At 36.8% G+C, this 27,998-nt stretch overlaps 1 protein-coding gene across 10 annotated transcripts in view; it reads right to left on the bottom strand.

The window, feature by feature from the left end:
* Window positions 1-27,998, bottom strand: part of ROBO2 (roundabout guidance receptor 2) — a 1,536,637-nt gene that overhangs the window by 897,165 nt on the left and 611,474 nt on the right. The gene's annotated exons all lie outside the window — the stretch shown is intronic.

Below are 27,998 nucleotides of genomic sequence, written 5' to 3'. Positions count from 1 at the left end.
TACTTTTCTGTCAGTTAACAATGTATAGGTTTATGGACTAAGATAAAGACAATAACCTTAGAATTAGAGAAATGTCTTGGTGGTTAAGAACTCTTCTGGGCTAGAGAGATGGCTCAGAGGCTAAGAGTACAGGCTGCTTTTCCAGAGGTCCAATAAACCACATGGTGGCTCATAACCATGCGTAATTTGATCTGATGCCTTCTTCTGGCCTGTAAGTGTACATGCAGATGAAGCACTGTATACATAATAGATTAATAAATCTTTTTAAAAAACCAATATTTACTGTTCTTGCCGAGGATCCAGGATCAGTTTGCAACAATCTTGTTAGACAGTTTATAACTGCTAATAACTTCAGCTATAGAGTATTCACTCCCCTTTCTTCATCTAAAAACAAACAAATGTGCACGCATGCACATGCACACACAGACACACTCACTCCCACTCACACACATGGACACATGCATGCACACACACATGTGTACACTCACTCACACACATACACAAACATGCACAAAGAGAACAGAAATACAAAAATAAATATAGAGCTTAAAAAGATAGTAAACACACCTGCATAGTCACCTTGTAAATAAAGTCAGATGTGTGTGACTTTGGGCCACCAATCAAATAAATGGAACATTTGACCTGGAAGGTGATATGTTAAGAAAGTAAGTTGTGTTCTTGGTTCTGAGACTAAATTAACAAATTCATATCTAAGGTAAGCAGTGTCCTTATTTTGAGTTCTTTACTTTGGTTAATAACATGTTAAATCAAAGCACAGCTTAACATGCAATTTGAAGTGGATAATCAATCTAGTTTTTCTAACACAATGATATTTATACTCCTTCGTTGAAAATATATTCACCTTTTATTTAAGGGAGAAGGGAAGGGAGCATCTACCATGATGCTCGAAATAATCAGCAGCTCATTTCAGTCTTGTGTGGGTAAGTTCTGAATAGACAATACTTGTTCACTAATCAAACACTGTGTAACAATTTTAATACATGTGGTTTTCTTAGAGGCTGAGAGGGTGCTATCAACACATATATCCAAGAAATTGAGCCATTATTCTCAATATTGTACAGGTTTGACATTCTTTGGTAACTTTAGTTCAATTTACTGTCTTATAGATGGAGTATCATGATACCTACTTTTCAAGACAAAACATACATTTAGAACACCCTGTAAAGTAGCTGGAATCTAGTGGGAACTGTACTCAGATGAAAACTAGTCCTCTTCCCTCTTATTACGGGAGGGGGCGCTAAAGAAGAGCTTTGAAGATAGATAAGCTTCAGCATTCGGAACAGAGAGAGGCAAAGCAAGAGGGCCACTTAAAAATAAGACTGTAGACATCCAAGACATGGCTGCAGGCTGCACGAGCCAGTCATAGAGAATACAAGTTTCGATTGTCGGAATTCCAGAATCAGCTGGATGTCATAGGGCTAAAACACACTTGTTTCTTTAACACTGCAGAGAACAACATATCCCATTTACCTGGAAACTTCATTTGAAGAATGGACCGAGTAAAATGTGCCAGGCAGTTGTATGTTCATAAGCGAAGCCAAATTTTCCACTGTATTTTAATAGGTACTTAAAGAATTGAATATGGATATTTCTTTCTACAAGTAGGACCTAATGTGTAATAGAGTGCAAATTATTGAACAGCAATTTAGCCCTGATTTGCTTAGTAATAATATCTATTTCCACCAAGGTTACTCTAATTAGAACCAATGAGACTCATTAAACCTTAAAATCTCAGACAAAAATGAACCCAAGAACATCAGAAAGACACCTTTCCTGTGCTTATTTAGTGCAATAAGAACAGCTTCTGCATACCCACCTCCACCCAGTGGGTCGTGTCCCTTGATATGCTCAGAAATGTCCAGAGTGCATTCTAATCAATGTGTGTATTTTGAAACTTTTTAATCCTGAACTTCATTTTTTTTTTTTTTTTTTTTTTTTTGCCTCCAAGCATACAGGAAAACACAGAAGGAAAAGCGCAGCTCTGCGTTCTGCCTGAAGGATTTTAGACAGGCCATGGATTGATGCTTCAGTGGTTTCTCGGTGGAGAGTGAAGAGCAGCAGAGGACAGAGATGAAGGGTGAGGTAGCAGGGTCTGTGAAGCATGGCGGTGACGTGCACCGGCATCCAATTGGGGGGACAGGCTCACACATCAAAGATGACTGTCAGAGCAATCAGGACTTCGGGGCTACAGTGAGGTCCATATGAATTTCCTCACTAACAGTAGTACCCCGCAATATTTGTAGCTTCTGGGTACTGATTATTTAGCATAGTATGTATATCCAAGTAATGAGGTGTGTGCATACTTGTGCACTATATATATGGCTATGTCCATGGGTACTATAGAGAATCATGTCCTAAGCTCCTTTTGGTTTTACAGTAAAGAAAAACATTTTGTGTATTTTTTTCTCTGAGAAAGACTGTGCAGGTATTACATAATATAAGGAAAAAAATTGACAAGAGTGGCTAGGAAAAAGATTATAGACAAAGGAAGAATATAGGAGAAAATATCAGATTTTTAAAGAGAGTTATATATTTTAAGCACTACTGTTTTGGAAATGACCAATAGATACTGTTGGAAAGCATTAAGGGAATATTGAAGACTAAAGCTAAAGTGGTAGGTTTGGACCAGAAAGTGGGATCAAATCATATCAACTATCCAATTCTTTAGTTTTGTTTGTCTGTCTTTTTCAATGTGAAACCGCGGTACAAAAAGATTTAGGACAGAACTGTTTAAGGAAAAACGTCTTAGTTAACAGTTTATCTTTCTGCTAAGGGGTAGGATGGAAGCTTAGAGAATAAATGGGATGGTTAGTATAAGTTGGGAAAAAGGCAAATGATGAGAGTGGTTATGCTATTAAAGGGAATAGCAGTAGAAGGGTTTAAGTTAAGCCAGGTGTTTATAAACAGGCAGAGCAATCCACAGGGCAGCGTCAGGAAAGCTGATGCCTCCATACAGATCTAATTTAATATGCATAGCACTGCAGTGAGTATAGAAAGAGGGGATCTTGCTCAATGAATTTCTTACCAACAAAAGATAAACGCAGCCAACAAGTTTAAGGACGTGGGATTGAGCAGAGAAGAGCAGGATGTTGGTAGACTTCCTTCTGCTACACAGTATTACAAATTTTCACTCTTTTACTTTTCCTAAACATCCCAGTAAGCCAATATTAGAAAATGCCATGTTTATTCTTATACATTCAGTTTCCAATAATAGAGATTTTTCTTTAGTCTTCTGAAATTAAAAAAAAAAAACAACAAAATATGAAGTTACACAGGTTGAACATTGGCGTTTATGTATCATAACACAAATACACTATTCAGATTATGATTATTTTATTGTTATTACTATAACAATACTATGGTATTTTGTAGTTTCTATATTAATAATTTCGGATCCGATCTTGTCACTAAATGGTAAAATTTATGAGCTACTAGAGACCAGAAAGGAACTGTGAAAACAGTTCAATGGTTAAGAGTCCTGCCTGCCTTTCCAGATAACCTTGGAATGGCTCCTAACTCCTCATATCAGCTCACAAGCCTCTGATATCTCTAGTCCCAGAGGCTCTGACATTCTCCTTATGCTTTTGCAGTTACCAGGTCTTTAAGTGGTCCAAGGGCACACATGCAGGCAGAACCCCATGTCCTTAAAGTGTTAAAAAAGATAAACTGTCCATTTTTTTTCCCACTGAACATAATGTATATTGATACATACTATGCATGTGTAAATAAAATATTTGCTATCTTATAACAGTCTATCTGTGGCTCAAAAGATTTCATATAAAATAAAATTAGTATTGGATAATAAATTGATATTTTTATTACACTTACTTGAGTTCCTGACTTTTATGCTGAGTTCAGAGATCACTTATTCTCAGACATGTAAAAGAGATAGTAGCTTCTACAATGTGCTTCATATGACTTATATTCTTGAAAATTATCATATTTTGCCTTGAAATAAACTTTTATTTAAAATGCTTTTTCATTATCCTCAGAAAATGCAAATGTTGCAAGTCAAACTCGTTCAAGATTAATTTTCATTTCCGAAGTGCAAAATTTGCTGCCCTTCATTTTCACAGGCAAATATCCATAGCATGTATTAATGTTTCATGAGAAAAAATAGCATATAAAGAAGTCCTCTTGGAGAGCTGGCATTTAGACATATCATATGCAAACACCTCTGGTATTTGGTGGGACAAAGAAACATCACTTTGACATTATATAGTACTAGAAGTTTAAAAGAAAATAGGGCATTCCTTCCTTTGTTTCATTTAAGTAAGTTCACACAGCATTGTTTATAAACATAAAACATTTAAATAATAAATTTTCTCAACCAAATTTCTGTTTTATATTCACAGCCCATAAACCGAGCCCCACGATATTTATTATAATTAGGTTTATTATCATTTAAGTCTTATGAGTTCTGCCTGGGATGAAGCAAGATAAAAATTCCTTGGGTACTTCATTAGTACTTCGAGCAGAATAGAAAGAAATGTTTCTCGCCAAGTAAATGACCACTGAAAGCTCAGAGTGATGTTAGGTGCCAATCATGGGATCGGAGTTCACCTCGGCTGAATGATTTAACAATTTTGAGTTATATTACCCGGGAGGGCAGTGATGTTATGAGTCTGTTCCCTCAGTAGGTTTTGCAGTTGAAACTCTTGTCTAATGGTGTGTGCTAATACATAATGATAATGTCCTTCATTGAGATGCTCTCTAATGGCGTGTGCTATTTTGTAGTGATAATATTCGGGAGGTAGACAATAACTTTAATGTCCCTACTCTGTTGAGAAGAATATACTTCAGATGCTGGGGTTCACATGAATGACCTCAAAAGTGGCTTTCTCAGACTGAAAATACAGAGGGCATAAAATGCATGAGAAATAAACATACAAAGCATATCTTTCTGTTTAATCACTACATTTTGAAAAAAAGAAAGTGCTATAGCAATTCACTGGGTATTTGGAATTGTGTTTACGAGATGCTAGGAAGAAATATTTCCTTCTGTTTTCTCTCTCTCTTCTAAGGTAGATACTTGAGATCTGTTGTAAGATTTACAATACTTAATCTCCAAGTGGTCCTTTATGAGGGTTTATTTTTAAAAGAGAAATAGATGTTATAAGAGTCACTGCATTGATTTTCTCTGAAGTGAGCACACTTTACATTTTCTCATAGGATCTCTGAATATTCTATTCAGCCAGTATAGTATTAATAGAGTAAACTAAAGCAGTTTTATGCAAGAATATTTACAGAATTATTTTGGAGACACCTTTTAAGGAAAGTATCTATATCTTCACTTGTTATCTGCTCAGTCATTTCTTCTTTCTTTCAGACAGTGTCTCATGTAACCCAACCTGGCTTCAAACTGCTAATCTAACTGAAGAGGACTGGATTTTTGTTCTTAGTGACTCTACTTTCTGAATGCCAGTCCTATAGGCATTGTGATGATGCAGCTTTTATGAAGTGCAGGAGATCAACCCAGGACTTCCTTATGTACTAGGGAAGTACTCTACCAACTATCCCACATCCCCAGTCTAAGGCCAATAAATATAAACTAAAATAATATTCTGTCCATTCTAGGTCTTTACATACGAGAGCTTTCTGAAGTTTGAAGAAAACCTACATAGGAAAAAAACAAAACAAAACAAAAAAACAAAAATCTATGTTCTTCCCACTGGAGCTTTTTCAGTTCTCTGAAGACTCATGCACTAAAATATAAAAACTGTGAGAAAATGCCCAAAGCTACATCAACATCACATGGGCAAGATAAATAGGTATGTAATTAGTTTTATATAATTCTATTCTAGTTTTCATGTCCTAGTTTTTAATTTTCTTTGTATGGAAAGAATCATAATACTTCAGTAAGCAAAACAGTGCTTGTGAAAACTCTAGAAACAACGGGTTTGATTATTTGGGCAATAATAGTAGAATAAATATTAATTCAAACAGTTATAATGTGTCAAGTGTAGAGAACTTTTCCTAATTTAAGAGTTTCTTAAACTATCGAAATGTTTATCCTAAAGATTTTTCACATGCTAGATCAAAATGATCATAAGGTGAACAGAAATGAACGCTGCTATTTTGCATATTTCTGGACAGGATCTTTCAGATAACAGGTGTTGAGGTAAATTCATCCTGCCAGGAAACCATCTACATGATTCAGGCTCAGTTTGCCACGCTTCAAGGGAGACAAGAATGCCTGTCTCTTCTTTAGTCTTCTAGGAAATTCACACTCACAGCCAATAAACGAAAAGGCTGTTCCCACAGCAGACCCTCCCCAGCATCGTATCTACAATGTGTGGCAGCTGGCTCTCGTTGCAGCTGTCCTATTTTATTGTCAACTTCTACTCAGAGCAGAAGGATAGGCAGGACAAAGAAATGGGACATGATGAAGGTATGGAAAGGAAAAACACTCTCTCACGTTGGAGTCTCACAGTGGAAGCGTCCTGAAAGAATCAACAATCCCAGCATTCAATATTTGCTACCGATGTTGCCAACACAGAATTTCTTTTCTATAGAAATAGTTTCAAATAATAATGCTAAAAGAAATCAAAGAAGCATGTTTAAGGCTTATGGGTATATGGCATGCTTCCTTTCTCCTTTGTCATGATGCAGCTGTCTAGGAATCTCACTCCAAACCCCTCTTCAAGAAAATGTCCAAACTCCCTTGTGCCAACCTAGCAAATATTCATGCCATCAGGTTTTGCTCCTACATAAGATTTGTCTGGAGCCAGCCACCTTGTGATACCAGTAAGACAGATGGAGACATAGAAGGGGGAAGGACTGGAAACCCACCATACAAAATGAGAGCCTCCAAAATGCTAAATAGTCACCAGCTGTGCACTAGGAGTGCCTTCTCTAGGAGTGCATGAACGGTCACAAGGCTGGTGAACTTCCTCTTAGTGAGTTTTCTTTCAGTTATTTTCAAGGCATTTCCGATTTTATTTTTAATTATGGAAGGAAACATGCTAAAGAGAATGTATGGAGGTCAGTGGAAATTTTGGGGGAGTTAGTTGTTTCCTTCCTCCTTTGCATGCATTCCATGTAAAGGCTCATGGGACGGAACTCCCATCGTCACTCCCATCCTCTCAAGGTAAACACCTCCACACAGCGAGCCTTCTCCCTGCCTCCTTTCTTTCCCTTTGTGATACATTAGCTCTGCTTCAGACTGACTCACCCTGAAATTCTTGAGTACAGGTCCCTACAGATTAATTCTCCTCAGGGTGCCAGAGAATCGGGACTCTGTCTCCTGCTATTACAATTCCAGCAGTAATACTCTGAGATGCCAGAGTGCTTTTTAATACGGTTAGGACAGCAATAATGATGTAAGCAATTGATAAAAATGCTGGAGGTAAATAGATGCACATCTTACAATGTTTCATGAAAAGGTTTGTTATTATTTAGAGTGTAAAGTAAGTCAAAGCTAATAAAATTCAATATCAAATGACTTCATCAAATGATTTAATGCAAGATCTGCCTGTGGGTGATAGTCAGAAGTAACAGTCAATACCAACTAAAAGAATAACTTTGGAGGAATGGAGTAATCTAACTTTACATATTTCAAGAAGGGGTGTGACCCTGACAGGATTCTCAGGGGGAAAGTATACACCTTTAAATACCCTGCCAATATGATGCTGTTTTATCCAGGCTACAGGCCATGCTAGGCAGTTCCTCCTAACACTAACAGTAGGGTTTGTACTGGATACTTATTGCTTCTTTTCACTGGATGCTCTGAGCAGTGCTTAGTTTTCACTCCTGAGAGCGGAGGAGGTATAATCGAGACATAGAAGTGAAGGTCAGTGATCAAGTGATTTATGCTTATGTGAACAAGCCCCTGTTAAACCTACTAGACTCAGGCTTAGGATAGATGATTGACATCCTTTCCTCCATGCCATCCCTTATCTGTGCTTAGAGAATTGAAGCAGGTTACTGTTTGTCCATTTTGAATAGACAACCTGAGCTCTAGATTGCATTGTAAACACCACTATCTTGCCTTCTAGAAATGCATGCTGTCAAGCTCCGAGGAAGCTGAGTCATGAGGCTAACATGAATTCTTTCCAGAGACCGGGTGCCCTGGAATTGCCTCTGACAAAACCAGATGAAATGGTGCTGAGAGTGTGTCTTGGATATCATGGGGCAAACAGCCTCAGAGGAACTGGGCAGAGTTGGTGACAAAGCACTGAACTACCAGAGATCAAAAATCAGCAAGTACTACTAAGTCCCCCCCCCCCCACTCTCTAGAACTTTTGTAGTTTCTATACAAGCTGAGGTTTAAATTTCCCCCAAGATCCAGGCATTAAGTATGATCACAGAGCTTGTTCTTAAAAAGAGGAAAGGCTAGATTAGGGAAGAGAACAAGTGTGTGTGTGTGTGTGTGTGTGTGTGTGTGTGTGTGTGTGTGTGTGTGTGTCTTTAACACACTAGAGTATCAATTTCCAATTTCCTTCTGAAAAGCCATTTTTCAAAAGAGACATTGACTTCCAGTAACTGAAAATATGATGTATTATGCGTTTGTGTGGCACAGTGCATCCTAGGAGAGCTATTCAGTTTTAAGCGGCCTGGAATGCAGCCTACACTCAGCAAATTGAGTTGCTAAAAAAAGGTATGAACAACTCAGGACCCAGGGGAATTCATCTCAGACCCAGCCCTACTACTCACTAGCTTTGTAAATTAATGCAATTGCATTTTGAGCTTCTGACTCCTCACTCCACAAGAAATGAAGTTTAAAACAATGATTTGTTCAAATACACTCATACACTGCAAAGCAAAATGAAGATACATAGAACTATTGATTTGTTATTGATAAAATAACCCTCTTTTTGTTTACCTTATTGGATGATTAGAAGGTACTATGGGATCAAATAATTAACTAGGTTAAAACAAGTGGTCCCACTTACTTGAAATAGATTAAATTCCATCTATTCCAACCATCCATTTTTAGCTCTTCCTCAGGTCTGGATGAGCTTTGAAAAGCACTGTATTATATTCCCTTGGAATGGGCATCATATCCTATTTTCAATACCGTCATTTGTGATGCCCCTGTACATAAGCCCCAAGAGAGCACATGTTGTTTTGGTGATGCCTCCTTAACAGAACTGCAGTGTACTAAGAAGACAAACTAAGAAACTATGAAGAAAACAGTTCTTATCATGAAATAATTTGATAACAATTGCCCAAGCTATGCACAAATAATGTGCATTGATGGCAGGAACTCTGTGCTAAAGCAGAGTATCTCAGTCTTGCCTTTCTATCTAAACATCCATACTTGGGAAATTAAAACTTGAAGCAAATATGATTGATATAAAAGTGAACAAGAAAGCAAAAAAAAAAAAAATCAACAATAGGACTGGATCCATCAAATTTCCTTAAAATATATAGTGAGAAACAAAACATTGGCAGTGTAACAGAAAAGCGTCCCAGATAAATTTAATATATAAATATGCCAAACAACTATCAATATGTAGTCAGAATTTTAGCTTGGTAGATACCCCAAATGTTTAAGTACCAATGCATATATATTTTTTCTACATATGGAAGCTTAATTGAATTTTGGTCATAATCTCAACAAGATTTTTTTTTTTAGAAAAAAATGTCAGGCTTGGTATATAGACACTAAAGAAGCCCGTTTTCACTCACATCTGCCAGAAATGGATGTATGATAGTACCTAAATATGACACCCCAATTTATCTCAAATTATTTATGCACAGGCATAAACAAGGCATTATTTAGTACAGCTAATAACCCATGACAAGTTTCCTTAAAATAAATGGGGTCTCAAAATTCAATTTTATTTATTAGCCAATTTGAATTTTTTCTAGGCATTTATCCATCAAACATGGCACTGTTATTGCACATGCATTATGCAGCATGTCAAATTAAACCATTGTTGATAAAACAAACATTAGTTATTGAAATGATCCAAATGCCAGCTTGGGAAGCTGTGTGGTAGCTAATAAATATGCCTGACTTCCATAGGAGAGTGGGCAAACAGGATAGTTTGATCTGTACGCCTGTATTTCATAAGAATAAAATAAATCCCTTACAAAGAACAAGAGTTTTTTGTCTTGTGTTTAGCATCGGGCAGAATCTGGCACAAGTGACTGATAATAGAAACAAGTGTTATGAGAAACACATTCTCTCATTTGTTTCTGTATTCACAAATGCTTTTATTAGCTTCTGTGGTCGTGTGAATGGCCTTTCCAGTGTAGAACTTACTGTTTTTTCTACAGATCATACATTTCAAGAAGAGGTAATAGCCCGAGACAAAGGGATTTAGATACATGATGACACAAAGGGACAAAAGTCCTGTGATTTTACTACATGGTAAATGGGGTGTAGATGTTAAATATGCTCCTTGAATTCATGCTCACATGCAAATTTCTAGGCTCTCAATTTGACCTTCCTCTGCCTTTGCAGAAACAGGGAACATCTTTTAAAGAACATCTATGACAATACACCCCAGTTTTAGTACAAAGTGAATCTTAGTATGAATTGAACACACCACTAGATGGAGGTCCAGAATATTCACTATTGTATACGTCTAGTACTGACACACACATACTTGCACACACATGTACATGCACGCACCATGAGGGGATGAGTGCATGTACATAAAAGTGATGGAAAGAAACCATTAAACCAATATTACTCCTCCATTTTTTCCAGGAAATCCAATTAATTGCATGTTTTTTTTTTGTCTTTGTTTTTGGTGGGGGGTTATTAGAGTGGATGTAAACAGGCTTTTGACTTGATCCCAAGTGTGAAGTGTGCAACAGACTTGTGTGAGGGTGTGCAGTGTTGGTTCACTGAAAGCAGACCTGTGAGAGGACATATGGTATTTGTCCAATAGAAGAGGAACTGCCTTTTACAAGTGCATGGTCTTTTCCTGCTGATAAACATCATAGAAGGGACTCCGAGAGGGTATATACATGTCTATGATCCAAAAGCCAGTAGCTGGGCCTTTTGATTTCTGTATTGTTTGGTTCTTCATCACTACACTTTGAGATGATCCCGGAGAAACACCCCAGAGAACGCTTCCAGGCTCCTGTTCTGGCTGCAGTTCCAGGTTCCAGCTGCTGCCTGTGCAGTCACTATTGTTGAATTTCTGATTTGCTGCTTAAAGGGTCCTGCTAGAATCATAGTGGCAAAGAGTGAAGTCCTCCCAAGGAACTGGGGCTAAAAAGGTCTACCTCTCCTATTCCCATAAACCTCTTTTCTCTCCTTTCTAGGGTAGGTGGGTTGGAAAAGAGGTATAGGCTTTAAAGAACCCCAAATGAAGTAAGTTTGTAAAAGATCAAGGCTTGCATGGTACAGATGTGAAAATTTACATAGTTATATAATGTCATGAACAGTGAAAATATTCATTTCCCCTTTCATACCTATTTATTAAGCTGAGTGTATGGTTATTAAACATTTAGGATATTATCCCTTACCAATGCATTCTGTGCATTAATGACTGTTTCTAACACCATCTCAGTGCCTTCACATGGATAGTGTGTGTGTGTGTGTGTGTGTGTGTGTGTGTGTGTGTAAGGAAGAGTGCTATGGGTTGAGGATGCCTATTCAGAAATCAAGGTGCACACAAAGCCTGTCTTTCAAACAGTTAGTAGGAATCAGAGTTCATAGTTTTAACCTAGTGGGATTTAGCGATGATGGAAGATAGATAGACAGAGACAGCCAGACAGACAGATAGATAGGTGATAGATGGATAATAATACATGGATGGATGGATAGATAGATAGATAGATGATTGATAGATAGATAATTGATAGATAGATAGATGGATGGATGATAGATAATAGATATTTTTTGATGTTCATTAAAACATTTCAGGTCATTTTCAAAATAATTTAAACAAAGAGTATGTCATGATTTAGAAATTTAAAAATAGTTACTTTCTTCTTCCTCCTCCTTCTCCTCTCTCTTCTTCCTCCTCCCTCACTTCCTCCTCGCCCACCAACTGCACTCCTCTTCCTTCTCTTTTTTCTATTTCTTTAAAATGTTGGGCTTAACCTAGTATCTTATACATGCTAGGCAAATGTTCTACCACTAAGCTATACCCCAGACCTTAATGACTTTTATTATTTTTAGTGTATAGAATCTATTGCATGGTTTACCCATTTTGTCTTTATTTATACATTGAGATAGAAAAGACTTCTTTGATGTCAGTGGGTATAGGGGTGATGTTAGCATTTTACAAGGTTTACTGGCATACCTGACCGCCCCCTACTTAAGCACTCCTCCTACACCTTAAGCACAACTGGCATACAAAAATATCCAGAAATAGTGCCATAAGTCTGTGGTATATCTCACCCTGTTAAGGACTGTCTAGAGCTAAGTGCCTCTGCACTGAGTAGGGCAAAAAGGCTAGAGAATATTTGACAGAAGATTAAGTCACAAATATGGGCAGACTTTATTCTTGTCTGCCACCATGTTTTATGTCCTTTCATACTAAATGTGCGTCATTTCTACCACATTCCAATTCTCCATGAGATTCCATTTTTTAAATTCCCATTGAAGGCTTATTAAAGATAATCGTGATTCTTCAAGTAGGCAAACCAGTCAGAGGAGTAGAAAAGAATGATGCCAACAACACCTTTATGTGAGCATATAATTCAGTGAGAAGACAGAAGAGGAAGATGAATATAGATACTGGTTTATGAAGTGATAAAATATAAATATGTTTCCATTTAACCAGAGGACCATATAACTTTATAGAGTGTTTATAAGCAAAAAGGTTCTTCATAGAGAAAATGATATTGATAATTCAATGGATTCCTAAGGAAATTGATAGAGCTAGAAGTAGCTGGAAATAAATTAATCTGGCACTTTTCTCAGAAAATTGGGAATAGTGCCACTGCAAGACCCAGGTAAACTACTCCTGGGAATATACCCAAAACATGCACCACCATACAACAAGGAATTTGCTCAATTATGTTCATAGCAGCTTTATTCATAATAGCCAGAATCTGGAAACAACTTAAATGTTCCTCAACCAAAGAATAAATAAAGAAACTGTGGTACATCTACACTATGGAATACCACTCAGCTATTGAAAACAAGGAAATCTTGAAATTTACTGGTAAAAAGATAGAACTAGAAACGATCATCCTGAGTGAGGTAGCCCAGCTCCAGAAAGACAACCATTGGTCTATACTCACTCATAATTGGGTACTAGCCCAACATAGATATCCTGTGAGAAACTCCATCCAGTGGGTGATTGGGACAGATGATGTTCTAGCTGTTAGACTCTGGGTGGAGCGATGAGAATACTTCGGAAGAATTGGGGGATGGAAGGACCCAGAGGGTTCAGGAACCCAACAAAGAGACCATCAAGGCCTGCAGATCTGGACCCAGGGGGGCCTGCACAAACTGGTGCAACAATCAAGGACAATACATGCAGTAAACCTGGACCCCCTGTTCAGATCTAGCCAATGAACAGCTCATTCTCTATGGTTATGGGGTGAGTGGGGACTGCCTCTGACATAAACTCTGGTGTCCCCATTTGATTTCTTCCCCTTGATGTGGAGGGCCAGTGGGCACACTGGGGAAGGGGAAGCAGGCTATTTGAATGAGACCTGATAGGTTGTGGTCATATGGTAGGGGAAGATGTCCCCTTCTATCAGAGGTCTAGTGGAATGGAATAGGGTGGAAGAGAGAGGTCTGGGGGGGGGGCAGGGGGGAATCGGAAGATACATCCTAGGGGATAACAATCTGGATGTACTCTGAATAAATTAAAATTTAAAAAAAGTAAAACCAGTTAGGAGAGTAGGGTTACAACCTTATTAAGAAAGATCGAGATTAACAGTGGAGCATGTCAATGTGTCCTATTTAAAGATTTTAAAAAATTAAACATCATGTGGGGGGGGGGCTGGAGAGATGACTCGGCAGTTAAGAGCACTGACTGCTCTTCCAAAGGACTGGGGTTCAATTCCCAGCACCCACGTGGCAGCTTACAACTGTCTGTAACTACAGATCTGACACTTTCCCAGACACATGCATGCAGGCAAAACACCAATGTACATGGAAGAAAAAAATAAATAAAATTTAAAAATGTTTTTTAAATAAACATCATGACTATTTTCTCGTCACAAATATTTTAAATGTGAAGTAGTGGGAGACATCAAGATGACCTTGAGCACCAGTGGAGTAAAGTATGATTTATAAAGCATATTTCACCATTCCTGAAATTAACTTCCCTGAATAACATAAATTCAATACTATTCCTCAGTGTAAAACATAGAATTTGAGGAAATAAAGGATGGTATAATGCCTTGTAAGAAATCAAGCATGAATAATTAAAATAAAACAAAAAAAAGCAGCTGGGAGGGGGTGTGTCTATTGCAAAGAAATCATGTACATTTATGAAAGTATATTTCAACCTCAAAAATGACTACTTTTGCTTCATTCTAGAATTTTCCCTTCAGAAAAGGGCAGGCCTCCAAGGGATATCAAGCAAACATGGCATACTAAGTTGCAGTAAGACTAGGCACTCCCCTCATATTAAAGCTGGACGGGGCAACCCAGTAGGAGGAAATGGGTCCCAGAAGCAGGCAAAACAGGCAGGGAAAATCTCTGCTCCGACTGTTAGGAGTCCCACAGGACCACCAAGCTACAGATGTACAGAAGTCTTGGTCAGTCCCATGCAGGTTCCCTGATTGTCACTGCCGCCTCTGTGAGGCCCTACGAGCCCTGCTTGGACGATTCTGTGCATTTTCCTCATGTTCTTCACTCCTCCGGTTGCCACAAGCCTTCTTCCCTGTCTTTCACAGGATCCCCCAAGCTCTGCCTAATGTTTGGCTGTGACGCTTCAGCATCTGTTCCCACTAGTTTTCTGGGTGAAGTCTCTCTAATGATGATTAGGTTATGCGTCTGTCTATGTGTATTGCAGACTTTCTTTCTTGATTGCTTTCTTTTAATAGCTGTCTCTTTTGTCTAGCTGCCGATTTTTACATCTATTTGTTAGTTTAAAAAAATAAGCAGGTAAAAGTGAGAAAGAAAGACGATGATCCAGGGACAAACATGAGAACAAAGCCGACATCACCTCAATAATACAATCAAAAGAACTGCTCTGGCTTTCCCCGGGGTACTTTCAGCTCTGTTTTAGATAATGCGCCATTTGGGTCGTATCTCTCCAATCCCTATAGGCATTTGAAATAATTACTTTTAGGTTTCCTCTCTTTTGTCAAGAGACCAAAGCTGCTATCAATCTATTTTTATTCCACAAAGCTTAGACTATGTTCCTGGGTTCTTGGAGGTCCTGTAGCAAATATGCAGAGAAAACACACAGCATCAAAAGAAGCATTTTCTTCTGGTTTATCACAGCCATTATAAATATATTACAGAATGGTTTAAAATTAATACCATTAAATGTTAATATCATTAAAACTAATATTACTACAGGAGCTAATGATTTACAGGATGAATTCTAGCTTCTAAAAGCTAAACCACAACATATGAAGAGATGTAGGGTTTCTATAGATGCATTGACATTTAGGTTATATAATCTAATGAAACAATCCATGCCAACTCAACTGATACTGAGACAAAGAAACGATTACTCTCCTCTCTTTGAGCAGAAAATTCAAAGAATAAATAAATAAATAAATAAATAAATAAATAAATAAAAGTTAAAAAAATCCCCAGAAAAACCCAGAGACCTATTTCACTTCTCCAGTAGAATGTATTGCCCACTTCAGAGAACTTTCCTTTCTACAATAAAAACAATATTTACAGAGTGCTTAAAAGATATATTCAAATGACTAAATGATTATGCTGGAAAGAAAGTTACAAGATAACTAGTAGAGTCTCTCTGAAAATAATGGGAGGCTGCCCATAATATTTTTGAAAGGCAATCGGCCATTTATAGCCATGTTCCATCTGTTTTGGGGCCAATCCAATTAAGACCAGGTTCTTTAAAGTGATGTAATGCAGTCTGTTAGTATTTTCTTTTAAGCAGTTCCAATTAGACAGAGGGGGAGAGGTAACATTAACTAACATAATGACGTTTATTTATTAATTTACTTATTTTGTTTTTTTTTTCAAGACAGTTTCTCTATGTAGCCCTGGCTGTGCTGTAGACAAGAGTGAGTTAAAAGACAAGAGCTAAAACTCAGTATCTGCCTGCCTCTGCTCCCCAAGGGCTGGTATTAAAGATGCCTGCCTCATAACAACACAGGGGGAGGAGGTCCCCCTCAGTTACAGTCATAGGGGAGGGGAGTAAGGGGAAAATGGGAGGGAAGGAGGAATGGGAGGATACAAGGGATGAGATAACAATTGAGATGTAATATGAATAAATTGATTAGAGATATTATTAAAAAAGATGCATGCCTCCAGTACTCAGCTTGAGATTTAACTATTTTAAAACAATCGGCGTCTCTCTCCCTTTTTATATTTGTGTATTCACATGCATGTGTATGTGCACATGCACATGTGCATGCATGTATGTTTGTACTTTGTATGTCTACATGTGTGTTTATGTGCACATGTTGTGTGTGTGTGTGTGTACATCGTGTGGCTGTGTAATTCTGCCATCTCTTTCTGCCGTACTCTTTTTCTTATGTTTGTGTCATATCATTGTTGGCATAGACTCTCCGAGGAGGCTATACTGGATTGTGGATATCCTGTGAGCCACAAAGACCAACAGAACTTCGCCCTCACACTCCTCCAAGAATGGGATGCCCAGCACGTTTCACCACAGTTGGTATTTTAAAGGGCTTTGGGGGACTGAACTCTGCGACTCCAGCAGCACTTTGCTCACCCAGCCCTCTCTCTCTCCCCTTTTCTTTAATCCCCTGTGCTAAGCATGCTTAATTTTTCCCACCGTTTCTATAATCTAAAGAAATGCTTTTATCCCTAACTCTCTCCTATGAACAATATCTCATTTAAGTGAAATTGTAATTTTACTGTAAAACTTAATGTTCGATGTTATCTTCTAACTGGACGTGAGTATGAAGAAGGAAATAGCTTTTCAAATAGCGTAGCACAATTCATTAAACAAACAGACAAACCCCCCTCACACAAAAACAGAGCAAATACCTGCATTCCCAGTGTGAATGACCAGGGTAGGAAAACATATTTTTACATATAACATTGGGCAGTAGAAGTCAGTATATTACTTTTTTCATTTTTATTATTTTCTTTACTAATTAGAATAAATAGTTGTTTTGCTGTTTCCTCTCAACTGAAATGTTTCTTCCAGGAAAGAGAAAGGGGCCTCATAAATTACTTTAACTAACAATGTTTACAAGGCTCTTGAAAGTACTAAGAGTTACAAGAGCTGGAAAGCCCCGTCCATAAGCCCACAAAAGTGATACACACTTGCTGGTAACAATGTGCTTTCTAACTAATCTGAGTACTTCCAAGTTGTTGAAGAGCTATAGGAATTTGGCTTTCATGAAATCATCACCCTGGAAGTTGAGGTAGGCTTTTTTGGTGGCTGCACTTGAGTCACCAAAGCTCCTGTAAGTAACTGCTGATCCATACTGCTATAAAGGACCATAAAAACCACATTCATTCACTAAGCTAGAAATGGATGGATTGTTCTTCCGTTTGACATTGGCATGACATCTGACGTGGATGGACTCACTTCTCTCCATGAAAATAAAGTCACTCAATGAGAGAACAATGTTCAATATAACATTGTTTTCAAACTTCAATCAGTATAACATTAATCTAAGCTTTTCATTATTATATCTTTTATTATTTAAGAATTCAACAAATAGTTGTATAAGTATAAACAAATGTATACAAATTTTACTCCGGACTATGTATTAATTAGTTTATTTGTTCACTTTACATCCAGGCTGCAGTTCCCCCTAGCTCCAGCTCCATCCCTTCCAGTTGTTCCTCTCTGCCTCCCCTTTCCCCATCCACTCCTCTGATTAGCCTCAGAAAATGGCAGGGCCTCCCATGGGTGTCAACCAGCGCAGGCACATCAAGTGGCAGTAAGATTAGGCACATCCTGTCCTATTGAGGCCGGTGGAGGCAGCCCTTACCACATATCTTTATGAGAGTGATTTTCATATAGCATGTAAGGCATTTACTATATACAGTAGTTAAGTGTCCTTTAAGGAGGAAATATGGTAGGTACAAATATTACAGGAAACGTCCCTTGATCTTGAAACATCTGCATATCTTCTAATTTTGCAAAACTATAGGTTGTACTGTGGTATAGATTGAATGTGAAATGTCTCGTAGGTTATAGCCTTTCAAAATATTGAGAATCAATAGAACCTTTAACAGGTGAGAGATAATAAAAAAAAAATTGGGCCGCTGGTATTAAGCCGCTGATGTGAGTAGTGAGATGCTGGGTACCACTTTCTTCCTTCCTAGTTCCTTTCATTTTACTTCATTTTGTTTTTTCACCTCTTGGTCTTTTTGAGGTAAATAGAACTCCCCAGTAACCATGTTACATGTCATTTTTCTTTTTAAAGTACTATGACATACAGGACCAAAATTATGGCATCTAGGAACCATAAAATGAATTTGGGAGGACAAAAGCCTGTAATGACTTTTCTCCCTTTGGTTTGTTTTTTAAATATTTTGTCATAATAATGGAAAGCTGACTAGATCGCCATAGGAGGCTACAACATTTGTTTTTCTTTAATTTAAGGGATGTAAAAATAGTTTTCATATTTTCAAGGTGAACTATGCTGTTTTAGTTCTTTATACATTGTGTAATGACCAAATTGTGGTGATTAGCATTAATAATATTAATAAGCCTTATTAATTTACCATTACTTTTCAGGAATAATGAAAATGTTCTCCTCTAGCTATTCTGAAACCTATGATGCATTACTCTTAACTACAGTCACTGTTAATAGATATTAAATCACACCAAATTAACAAAACAGCTTTGATGCTATATATGTATTTAAAGCAATTCTTTTGGCTTGCTGTCAATCAAGTGCAAGCTGAGATGCTATTGTAGAGTATTTGGCATTATAATGATAGATGTTAAATCTAATTTCTCCTATGAAGTCTTACCAAAGGGCCATCTCAGTGAATGGGCAAGCAGATTTTATTTTTCTTGTTTGAGACAGAATATTTAATCTAGTATAGCTAGGAATTCCCCGATCTGTGTAATAAAAAAAAAAACATGTATTGTGACTGTACTTTGTTACTTGTTTGATACTCTCATGCAAGTGCTAATGTGAGAGAGGGAAGGGTTTTTTTGTTTTGTTTTGTTTTTTCTTTTTTTTCTTTCTTTTTTTTCTTTCTTCTTTTTCTTTTTCTTTCTTTTCTTTCTTTCTTTCTTTCTTTCTTTCTTTTTTTTTTTTTTTTTTTGAGGACCTGCATTCAACAGACAATGAGGCCAAGGCTTGGAGGGGGGATTTTGCTCAACTTCCTCTAGTCAGTAAATATGAGCAGTTTCCTATCTGTTACTAACATCTTTCACCTGCACTGCTCAAGGGGGTTCTGGTTGGAGTCTTGATGTCTTTCCAGGTTGGCAGAGAAGGTGAGCTTCACAATTAGGTTTTATTTCCCACAACACATTTACTCCCAGAATTTCTGGTGATGCTGGATCTTTACAATGACTCAATGCCTGTCTAACCATTCCCCCACTTTAAACTGTTTGCAGAAGATTACCACCAGCATACTAAGACCTCACAATTGAAAAATCAAAGACAAATGTTGTTTTTCATGATTCTCGGTTTTCTAAATCCTTCTACACACACACACATACACACACACACACACACACACACACACACACACACACACACACGCACACACACACACACACACACAAGCACTCTTAAAATGGTTCAATATTAGGTCCCCAAACTCTTGAATAAATAAACAAACACATCTTCCTTCAGAGTTTATGCTTTGGAGCTATAGGCAAGCCTTGTGTTTTTACAGTAGACATGACACTGATGTTCATTATCAACCTGAGCTGCCTCTGAATTGCACAACGCGGTGTCTGTGCTGTGTGCTGTATTAAATATTCAGAGATTATGGGCACTAGAGCACAGAGACCTGCAGGGGATGGAGTGCTGAAATGCTGAGCTCATTTGGAACATATTGTCCAAAATGGAGTGCACAGTTTGCAAAGAAATCTAATCAATGGATCATTTGTATTAGTTACACTAACGATTCCTAAGACGGCAAGAAAACTCTATTTTGATTGATATTAAGAATTCTTAACTTTATAAGAAAACAAAATTAATTTACAAGCACTGGATTTGGCATATATGTATCCTGAATTTTTTATTAAATATTTTTTATATTTACATATACATTTATGTTATTACACATATACACGATAAACTACCGATATCAATAAGAACCATGACACAATCAGGAATTATATAAATGTTACATTCTTAATGTTTTGGTTATTTGTATTTGGCAGCCTTGAGGAAATCATCTTTCCTATCTTGATGTGTCTAAAATTCTTAATGTAAATCAATATCTATCATATCTTGTCATTTTCAACTTAAAACATCTATTTAGACCTAAAACCATCTTAACCCCTACACAACTAAGCTTAATTGTAAAACTAAACTATCTGGTCTTCAACCCCATCAGAGACTGGAGAAGGAATAAACTTGATTACCTGAGTATGCTGGGAGTGCAGCTTAGTAGCTTTAGAAATTAGAAGAGGACAAAGACAGTTTGCTACCTGAATAGATACCTGAAATCTTTAAAAGCCAAAATCCAAAGCATACCTGCATGATCTGTGAATATTAATGATTATTAAGTAATTTGTTGAAATCTACTACTACATCTTTCTGTCTCCTTCCATGTTTCCTTTGAAAGACTGTGTCTAACTGTTGTTGGTATTATTTCAGTAGGAACATACATCTTTAAACAGATTTTTGTCATTACATAAGTCATACAACTCAAATATACACCTCATAAAAACATTAACATTGCATTTATACAAAATGATATATGATAATAAAGATTGTTTGTAAACTTCTATTTATATTCATTATAAATTGAAAAATCTTTCTCCAGTGTATGTCATCTCTCAAACTACTTGCTATGTTATATAGAAATGTGTTAATGTACTTTCCCATATTTGATGTATTTTTTGTGGTTCATACTGCTATAATGGACACTGTGGTTGGGATGAAACATGAACAATGAAAGTTTCTCATCACCTTAGATGCTGGGCAGCCTAAGGTTCTGATGCCTGTGGATTCAGTGTCCAGTTAAGACGCTTGGATTTGCAGGTAGCTGCTTCCTTACAGTGTTCTCACTGGGTAGACGAGAGAGATGATCTATCTTATGTCTTGTTATATGATGGGATCTCCATATTTATTTCCTTGTCTCCTCCTAAAGTCCAAACTTCAAATATGTTATGAGGAATTTAGGTTTCAAAATATGAATTTGGTGGACATATAAAATGTTAAGCCTATAGGAATTATAATACTCCATTAAAAGTACCCTGCTATGTGTGAAATCTAGGCTGTTTATTTTTAAGAGTAAATTAGCAATGCCTACTTCGAAGGAGAGTTAGACAATGCTTTATTTATTTAGAAAAATACATGATATTATTCATCTATCCATCTAGCTCCAAATTATCTGCTAACCACACTGCTGTCATATTCACATGCTAATGAGAGTAGAGGGACAGAGGAAAAAGAGCCACTCAACTAAAACCAATAATAATTATGAATAAAAACAAATAAGTAGAAGTACCCAGGAGCTGCTTTTAGACAAGGCTCTTGATAACATTCCTGAGGCTGTGCTTACAGCATGATCCTCTGCAACAGCAAGCTACTTGGTAACAATATTTCCAGCATTGTTTTCCTTTCCTTCGCTTTCTATGTAATAATCTTTCTTCTTACTAAAGAAGAAAGTGGTCGAATGTTGGATTTCCAATTCTCCTATTTTTGTACCTTTGAACCAGATACTGGAATTGCTGTTTATATACTTGTTTGCTTTCAAAAACTGACCAAAGCTTCTAAAAATAACAAAAAAGCAAGCATTTTGCTGCCAGCAATACAAGATTTTCAAGAAGATAAGTGTAAGCCAACTTTTTAATGCTCTAAATCAGGTTGACTTCTTTAGGTATGGAATTCCTTTAGTATTTTCAATGAGAGAAAGGAGATAATAAAATTCATGGATTCACCACAATAGCTGGCCAACTATTTTAATTTAGAAAAATCAATATAATCAGTTAACTTTTGAAAATCATTATCAGTTAAGGTGATCATCATTATCTCAGGTCGTACGTAATTTGCATGTTCTGATCATCTATTACGAGGCATTAGGTTTTGACAAGAGTATTAGGCATGCAAAATTCACCTTCCAATTTCTTGGAGATTCCATCAGGATCCTGGAAACTTAAATGCTGCTATTTCTGAACTGCCTTTGGCTCTGAGATGACGGTCTCATTTTTTAGGCATGCTTGGAATATCCCAACATCCTTTTCCAGATCATTAGCTAGTCTCAGTGATCTATCAACGATTAAAGCCAACAGCTTCAGAGTGAGCTGAGATTCAAGCATTCTTAATGTCACACTCACACAAATAAAAGATAATTCATTTTGATGAGGAACTTGTAGGAAATTTTTGTTTTTGTTTTATAAAATAGCTTGAATTGCATTATTCGAATTGCATCAAGTAGGGAGAATGATACTCATTAGTTTCACAATAAATGCCACCTGAAATATGCTCAGTAGTGTTATTAGTTGAGTTTCTTGCTGCTTCTTATCCTTGGTTATGATATTTTATAAAACAGACCTTTTCCAATCAGCGCTTATCCTATGTTCACTATGAGATCACTAAGTTAGCTACAATGACTGGGAGGCTATTCTATCAAACACATATTTGTTCAGGGAGTTATTATGGCTATAGGAAAGAATTTCACATAATTCTATTTTATTTTATGTTGATAGCAACTATAAAAACACTCCTGCCTGTCTATAAGGAATGACTTCTGTCAATAAATTGCTTGTTTGTGGAAGTGGGTTTCTTCCTGGAACACCTACAGTAAGCCTCTAAAGCAAGAACATCGTGAGAAGGATAGCTGAGCAGAAATCCCATGATCTCATGAGCAACTTCTGATCTACAGACATGGAGTCACCAAAGGATGCCCTTGTAAATGCTAACTTTCTGTCAAATTGCTGGGCTGTGATAAGAAACTGATATAAAAATTGATATTTGATATTTGATAGAAATGTTTGTGGTTTATGTATTTATTTTATGTACATGAGTGCTCTATCTGCATGTACACCTCCATGCCAGAAGAGGGCATCAGCTCCTAGTGTAAATGCTGTGAGCCACAATGTGGTTGCTGGGAACTGAACTCTGAACATCTGAAAGAGCAGACAGTGCTCTTACCCCTGAGCCATCTCTCCAGCCCAAATGCTTATGTTATATTGCCAGTTATATGATAATGTTTTGATGGTTAAAATTACATTAACACTCCCAATCTTCAATATCAATTGGATAAGAGATACCCATGTATGATCCTTTTAATCTCTTCTGATACTGTTATGAAATCTGACTTCATTTGTTAGTGAGAGTAGGTCTTAGTTAGGTCAGGGTCATTCTCCTTAGAAATATAATAACTTAAGCCTTCTTTAAAAACTGTTTAAAAGTAAAAATTATCTGTGTTGGAAAAATAACTCCAAACTGGTGAATTCTAAAATATTTTCAATATTTGAGGGGTAATTTTTGCTTCATTTTGTAAAGCATACTTTAATTTAATATAAGACAAGTAATGAAAGAATCTTGTAGTATAAACAATCCTGTCTCCATTTTGTAAAAATGGAAAGATTCTTATTTTCATTGACTCTATTCTTCAATAATATGACATTCTCCATTAAATGTATTCACATTCTGAAACTCTTACAGACAACGAAAAATGATGTGTTTTTTATGTGTAAACACAATCAGAACACCAAACTTGCAGCGTACTCTTGCTCAGTGTCATGGGACTTCAGTAGTAAACCCTACCTTAGGTGTGTTGTTGTCTCAAATAACATCAAGAATATTTTAATGTCAAGAAGATAGTAATGCGCAGTTCTCACATAGATAATTAGAAGAGTAGAGAAAATAAATCAGATTAAAATCACATCTAGATGTAGCTCTTAAACATCTTCTTCATAACAGTTTGGTTAGGAACTCTGCCTCGCTTATGTTGACCAAGGTTAACTGAAAACAGAGAACAAGGATCCTTTTCTGTCTCCATCATAAAGGTAGAGAGTGATTCTTGAGTTCAAAAGGCTGATTGACACGTAAGGCTTACTCTACAGCAAGTATCATTACCCTGGGGCTGCGAACATGAACATGCTCAGGTGGAATTCAGGAGCGTCCCATGGGATTTCTGTGTTATTTTGTAAAGCATATTTTAATTGAATAGGAAAAGAGTAGTGAGTCATTTATTATACACAGGCATTTTCACAACTTTCATTGTTCCTATTTGCTAAAAGCAAATGTTCTCATCTTCCTTGATTCTAGTCTCCAAGAAAAAAGCATCCCCCTTTAAAACTATACACAGAGTTCTTTTCAATAACATCTCTAAAAGTAGACAATGAAAAAGAGATTTGGTCGTTATTGATGATATTCTATCATACTGCTAAGGTTGAAGGTATCTCAACATATAGTTTTCATCATCATTTTGAAATTTGGTGAATTGATCTACCAATATACTTGATAGCAAAGTACCAGAACATAAATACATAATAATCTGGCAAAATAAATTTAAATATAATTTGTTCTTGAATTTTACTTTTTAAGTATTTAAAAATGACATTTTGAGAAGTGATTCTGCACAATTTCTGAGGTGATGGACTACCCACACAAATACAATTACATAAGTCTATTTATCCTATGGAAATACTCTTAGATTATTATAAACATAAAATTTTGAAGAAGAGGAAAGGCAATATCACAAAAAACACAATGGTATGAGTTCATAGACATGATACAAACTTCAAAAGTTGAAGGACTTTCCTAAAGTCACTCAAACACTACCCTGTCATTTGGTTGATGTACTGCTGTCTAAAATGTAGATTGATGGCTGACAGCATTGATTTTATAAATTATGCATGCCAATTTAGTGAACACAATTAAACTGAGGCAGTATGGGTAATTTAAATAATTACATGTATAAATAGTATTATTAGTCTTGTCAAAATCTGCACCTATACAAAGTGTCAGCTTTTCATATCAACAAAGAGTACTCAGGCTCCAGAATTATGAATCAATATGGTTGGGAGACCAATTTCAAGTTCAATTACTTGTGAAAATAATATTAGCATACGTTTATCAGACAACTTTTCATTTTGACTTTTCCCTGAAGTTTGAAGAAGTACACTAACTAAGATTTCAGGGATTTATATTAAACTTAGTTGAATGGAGAAGCTAAAATTGATGTTCATAGCATGTGGTACCTTAGTATTTGTCGGATTATACATTTTGTTTCACTACCCATGGTACTTTTTACTGTTGTATTTAAAATACTAAGTATAGACCTCTCTGTTATGTGTAACGAAGAAGATATCTTTCTTGATACTCTCTTGAGGTCCTATTGTCCACTTACAGGTAGAAGCCAAGGAATGTTTTAGCCAGATGATGTTTATGGTTCTGGCCAGTGATGGACAGTGAGGCATTTGTTTACATTTCTGGACCTGAGAGGTTGGTGAGGATGGTTAACACTGAGGTTTAAAATGATGATGTTACCACTCTGAAGATCTGACATATAGTTACAATTCCTCAGTGCTTACTGGAACCAAACAGTTGAGAGAAAATATATCTAAGGGGATCCATATAGACCTATATTTTGTTCCAGGTTTTCTGATCAAATGCTAACCTCTCCAATTTTCATACTCTCCCTGCTCTTTAATGGTATATAGAGGCATCAATTTTGAATAGATTTTATGTACATTTACTTAAGCTTAAGAGGGCTCCAAAGTACTATGGCCAAGAGCTATCATTTTTATTATTATACATTTATATACTTATTTGGCATGAAACAAATTTGTCTTTTTAGCTTCTCAGGGAACAATTGATGGAACACATCTATATTCTGAGTGTACAAAGCAATGTTTTGATATATCCATATACTGCAAAATGATTATGGATATCAAAATAATTAGCTGTTCATTGTTTTACATAATTAGCTTCCTTTTGTGGTAAGTTCTACTTTTTATCAAATATTACATGTGAGATCATGAGTGTTTATAAGTGTGTTATTCAAAATTTTATATCTTACATTATTTAATGCTCTCAATAAAGTCCTTTTCACATATTTTACAATTTTAAATACTTATATAACTAGGCATTAAAATAGCTTACTGCTTAATTTATCCTCTATGAGACTATAATAGCTATGTTGATGAGAAAATTTAAATCCTGAATCATACTTAGGAAGCTGGAGAACTTTTAAAATCCAGAAATAAGTTGATTAAATGTGAATTTATTAGACGCCCCCTTTAGATATGGCCACAATTTATGCTCATTAGAGACTTGCTGCAAGTGAGCTAATGTAGCAATGCATGACAAAGTCACAACCTATTGTGAGCTTGTCTAACATTTCCAAATGAGTGATATAAATAGAAATTAATGTAAAGTCTAAAGAACAGAATGACAAAAATCCGTAACTGTGTTTGATCTTGTCAATGGAAAGTTAGAAATGCTTGATTTCTACCCAATATTCATCTACAATTTTATAGACACATATATATATTTTTGCACACAACTGAAGCCTACACAAAGAATACACCTTAGGTAATCATTCTAACAGGTATGTGATCCAGTTGAAGCCAGTCATCTCCAGTCAGCAATTAATGAGCATGACACACATTGGGTGAAATTGTGCAGCGTGAGTGGGAAAGGGTTAGGATGGGATGGCTCCTCTACACTGTATATCTGTACATTGCATTCTAGATGAAGAAAGGTGGGAGGCTACATTTTAAAGGTATGATTTGGAAAATATTATCTCAAGTGGAAGTAGTAATGACATTTTCTTTAAAATTTATTTCAGAGCTGGGCACAGTGGTGCATGCCTATAATCCTAGCACTCAGGAAGGAAGAGGCAGGTAGATTGCTTGAGTTCGAGGCCAGCCTGGTCTACAAAGTGAGTTCAGGACAGCTAAGGCTAAATAGAGAGACCCTGTCTCAAAAACAACAAAACAACAACAACAACAACAGACCCACAAAAAGCAAACAAAAAAAAATTTAATTTACTGGGAAGCCAATATATGACAGCACATACATCAAATAAAGTGAAGTAAGTTGGAACGTGAAGGAAAGATAGACAAATTAGTAGCTTGTGTTAAGAGGAGAAAGCAATGACAACCACAATGAAAAGCAGAGAATTGAAGAATATGTTTTCATACAGTTGTTATAAAATAGAGAGAGAAAACAAAATGATAAACTCTTTAGGAAATACTCCTAGAAAAATCTTTCCCATTTACAACATCGACCAGATTTTCAGATTACTTTTGTTTATTCCGTTCTAAATATCTTCTAAAATTTTTCACTTTAAGTCCTGGTGGTAGGCCCATCCCCCCTCACTCCTCAGTCCCAACCTACCCCCTCTCTCATTCCTCCTTCCCTACTCCTCAGAGAAGAGGAGCTCCCCTACCAACCCATCCCAGCTGTGTCAAGTCACATCAGGACTGACCATGTCCTCTTCCCCTGTGGCCTGGCAAGGCTGTCCCACCAGGGCAAAATAATCAAAAAGCTGGCAAGAGAGTCCAGCCAGAGATAGCCCCTGCTCCCCTCAGTAGAGGACCCACATGAAGCCTGAGCAACCCATTGGCCACATCTTTGTAGGGGGCTAGATGCAAGGTCTTTGGTTTGTGCCTCAGTCCCAGAAGGCCCCTCTGAGTCCTGATCAGTTGGCTTTGTTGGTCTTCTTGTGAAGCTCCTGTCACCTGCAGGTCCTTTTCTCCTTGCCCTCACTTTTCCATTCAACCCGCTACGCATTACTCAATGTTTGGCTGTGAGTCTCCGCATCTGTTTTCAAGGTTCCCTCAGAGGACAACCCTGCTAGGCTCCTGTCTGCAAGG

The sequence above is a fragment of the Acomys minous genome, assembly GCF_964271855.1.
Source record: "Acomys minous genome assembly, chromosome: 11".
In the NCBI taxonomy this organism is placed as follows: Eukaryota; Metazoa; Chordata; class Mammalia; order Rodentia; family Muridae; genus Acomys; species Acomys minous.
Note: the sequence above shows the minus strand (reverse complement) of the source record. Positions and strands in the feature narration are given on the sequence as shown.